The following is a 4303-nucleotide window of genomic DNA, read 5'->3' as shown; positions in this document are numbered from 1 at the left end:
AGCACTATGGTGTGGGTTAATCATTACAGAAGGTTTCTAGAAAAAATATCTTAAGTTGTATCCTCAGTACCCTGGAGATTTTTACATCTTGGGACAAGGATCCAGTTGAATGAACTTGCTGTATGCTTTTCTACATTCTCTTCTTCCTTGGCAAAAGGGTTATTATTAAAGGGAAGGTGGCAGGAGAACTCACAAAATGTTATTTTCAGGAAGATCTCTTTTTAAAAATATATGTTTTTATTGATTTCAGAGAGAGGAAGGGACAGGGAGAGAGAGAGAGAAAAACATCAATGATGAGAAAGAGAATCATCCTTGGGCTGCCTCCTGCACACCCCCTGGGGATCAAGCGTAAAACTTGGGCATGTGCCCTGACCTGGAATCGAACCCCAACGGTGACCTCCTAGTTCATGAGTCGATGCTCAACCACTGAGAAACACCGGCCAGGCCAGACAGATAACTTTTAAGAAAAAAAAGACAATGGAAGCTGAGTATCTGAAAATAAAATTTTCCTTGCCCACAGGGCTCCTTGAAAAAGGAGAGAGAGAGAGAGAGGGGGGGAGAGAGAGAGAGGGATTATCTTTATGGGCTCTAAATCCAAAGACAAGTTACCTTATAAGAGCAGGAGAGAGAGAAGGAGAAGAGAGAGAAGAGAGAAGAGAGAAGAGAGAAGAGAGAAGAGAGAAGAGAGAAGAGAGAAGAGAGAAGAGAGAAAGAAGTATTGATGTGAGAGAGACACATTGATTGGTTGCCTCCCACACACACCCTGACTGGGGCTGAGGATGAAACATGCAACCCACGTACATGCCCTTGACTGGTAATTGAACGCGCAACCCTTCATTCCCCTGGCTGACACTCTAACCAGTGAGCAACACCAGCCAGGGCTCATCCTAGATTATTTTGAAAAAATCTTTTCCATGCAAGAATTTACAGTAAAACTCCATTTAGAAACGAAAAGTCCAGGGGATTGTTGTAGAAGGGAAAGGATTCTAGGACAATAGGTGCGAAGCAGGCCAGTTCCAGACATAAGAAAATGTATTAGAGTTCTCCAGAGAAACAGAGCCAATAGGATAAGTGTGTGTGTGTGTGTGTGTGTGTGTGTGTGTATTTGTTTATTTATTAATTATAGGAATGGGCTCATGTGGTTATAGAGGCCAAGCTGGAGAACCAGGGAAGCTAGTGATGTAGTTTAGTCTGGGGCTGAAGGCCTGAGAACCAGGAGCTCCAATGTCCAGTGTCTAAGGGCAGGTAAAGATGGACATCCCAGTTCAAGAGGAAAGAGGGAATTCACCCTTTTCTTTGCCTTTTTGTTCTATTTGTGCCCTCAATGGACTAGATTGGGAAATGGCCACCCTTATTGGTGAGGGTAGATCTCTCCCATTAGTTTACTGAATCAAATGCTGATCTCTTCCAGAAACATTCTCACAGACACAGTCAGCAATGACGCTTTACCAGTTCTCTGGTAAACCCAGTCACATTGGCACAGAAAATGAACCATCACAGAGCACTTAAGGTCATGTGACTTAGAGTTCAGTGACCAATGCTAACTTAATGACTTGTTGCTCCAGTGTATACCTGAAGGTTCATTGCCTTTGAGCACCAACCTTCGTATTTATTCTTCTTCCTTCGTTGCAAGGAAAAAAAATCCTGATTCTAGCAATTTAAGCAAAAGGCATTTCATTCAAAGTATGTTGAGTGCTAAAGGAAGCGTGAAGAACCAGCCTTGGAAGAAGAAGCTGAGTCGCCTGCCAGGCAGCGGATCTCTTTTGACACCCTTGGCTGAAACAGATGAACTTTGTTTCTCTGTCAGTGCTTTACTATGCTCAAGAGTCAAAGTCCTGGGAAAGAGAGTCTGGTTGGCTGAGTGTAGGTCATGTGCCCAGCCCTTGGCAGTGGCACCCCTGAGAGGCAGGATTGGCAGAAGCAGCCTCCAGCTATCTCTTTGGATTCCCTAGTGCAATACAGGCACATGAATTTTACCAAGACTTGGTGCTGTGTGGGAAAATGATTATCCAGGGGGAAATCAGGGTGCTGTTGAGAAGTGGGAATGAAGGCTAAACATTAAAAAAATGCCAGTGTTCACCACTAAGAGCGAAAAAAGTGACTATCAATGCCCATGAAGCCACAAGTCTGTTGAATTAATATGTGCTGACTTATTTTCCTATTTTCCAATTGTTAGATTGCTTCCTTTCCCCCCCTCCAACAAATAGGTCTAAACATATACACCTAAAAAGTTATCTTCTTAGGACTGATATTGCCAGGTCTGGAATTATTGGTTCAAAAGATAAGACATGAGTATTTATACTTCATTTTCTATTTTACTCAAGTGCCCATGGTCTCTAAGAATATGCCTCTAATCATGGAAGATTGGTTTTGCAGTGGCCAGATAATTTCCTGGTGCAGATCACTCTCTGGACACCTTTCTGTGGGTTATACCAGGGGCATCTATGATACTGGAAAGAACATACTCTTTTTTTTTTTTTTAAATTCTCACCCTAGGATATTTTTCATTGCATTTTAGAGAAAGAGTGGAAGGAAGGGGGAGAGGCACAGAGAGAAAAACAGCAATATAAGAGAGACACATCAAGTGTTTGCCTCCCACACATGCCCCAACTGGGGCCAGGGATCAATCCTGCAACTGAGGTACATGATCTTCACCAGAATCGAACCTGTGATCCTTCAGTCCTTGGGCCAGTGCTGTATTCACTGAGCCAAACTAGCTAGGGCAAGAGCATACCCTTGAAAGCTCTTCTCTTTCCTTCTAACATATTTTATACACATTGCAATCTGCATGAAATAAACTGCAAGGTCACTGCTTCGATTAGTTGGTGATAGGAAAGAAGGCAGCATTTGCCTGAGGGATCTGTGGGCAGTCCGTGGGCGTGCCTGCTGATATACATCAGTACATGTGGTATGATATACCCAACTCTGTCTTCTCCACGTCAGGTCTCCTCAAAAGCTGGACACAGGGGAAGCAGTGATTGCATTATGACCTGGGAGAGCACTCCACCCGGGGAGGGCACTGGCTGTGTGCTTTGACCCACATCTCCTTGAGCCAGGCTCTTCTAACTCCAAACTTGAAAAGATGAGAGTCCCAAATTTCTTTAGAGGATTTTCATTTCAATGTGAGCGAATTGTAAAATTCTGCCCCTCAAACCCCCACCCACACACCCATTCTCCATTTCCCCACCCCAGCCTCACTGGGAACTTCCGCTTCTCAGGCAGACTGCCAGGTTGGCTGGACTATGTAGCAGGGCGCTTTGTTTTATAATTATCCGTATGTCAGCTTATTCCTCATGGCCAGAGCACACCAGATTGCAAAGCTTTGAAGTTAGGGACTGCCTCACTTTAGTATTCCCTGCAGCAAGGCATTCCCTGCCTTGCCCACTCCAGCTACTCAATCAATTATTTACCGACTGAATTTCCTTAGGTGAGTGGAGTAGTTCTAGAACTTCTTTGGGGCTAAAATTCTTCCAAGTTCTGATGTGTAGGGGTGATGGAAAAGGTGCACTCTCCCTGGAAACAATCGGGGGACCCTGGAGGAGGTCTGGACTCCTGGGTGCAGTATTCTGGAGGAAAGAAGCGAGCCTGGTGCAGGAGCAGATGGAACAGGCCTGCACTCCCTCTGCACGGGCTTTGTGTGTCAGCCCACGGTGTCCCAGCCACATGGCCTTTTTCAATTTCTTGTTCTAGTTCTCCAACAAAGCTCCCTCTGGGTATGTTTCTGCCCTTTCTACGTAACATCCACTTTACCCACTAACTCCTCATCCCGCAGATCTCAGCTTAAGTCAAGTTCCTTACGGACATCTCAGGATAGGCCCAATTCTGATGTTATAGCACCATGCATACATAGCCCTTTCCTAGAATTTGTGAGTATTCTTTTTCTTTCCTTTTGTGGAACCGGCAACAAGTTTTTTATTTGTTCATTTCTTGCATTGACGTACTCTTCAATGACATCCTTGGCCTGAGACTCTTTGCCATAGTCCTTAACTACCACACATCTGCAGCCAACCACTTTATGAGTTTTCTCTCGCTGTCAGTTTTACAGAGGCCTACCCATGCCTCTAGTTTCTTGCTGTCATCAACGTTAAGGAAGCTGTTTGTTGTTCAGCACAAAGGGCCTCCACCAACCTGACAGGCTCATCACAGTTGGAAGGAAGCACACAGGCATCGGCTTGGCACTTTAAGGCTTGGGCAGTTTCTCCAACTCTATGTGCTAGGCCCTCCTGTGTTAACATCCATTCACATCCAGCTGTAATGCCTTCCTTAGCCATGGCTGTCTGTGGGCTATACGGGGAGCCAGATC

The sequence above is a fragment of the Myotis davidii genome, unplaced genomic scaffold (assembly GCF_000327345.1).
Source record: "Myotis davidii unplaced genomic scaffold, ASM32734v1 scaffold323, whole genome shotgun sequence".
Classification (NCBI taxonomy): Eukaryota; Metazoa; Chordata; class Mammalia; order Chiroptera; family Vespertilionidae; genus Myotis; species Myotis davidii.
Note: the sequence above shows the minus strand (reverse complement) of the source record.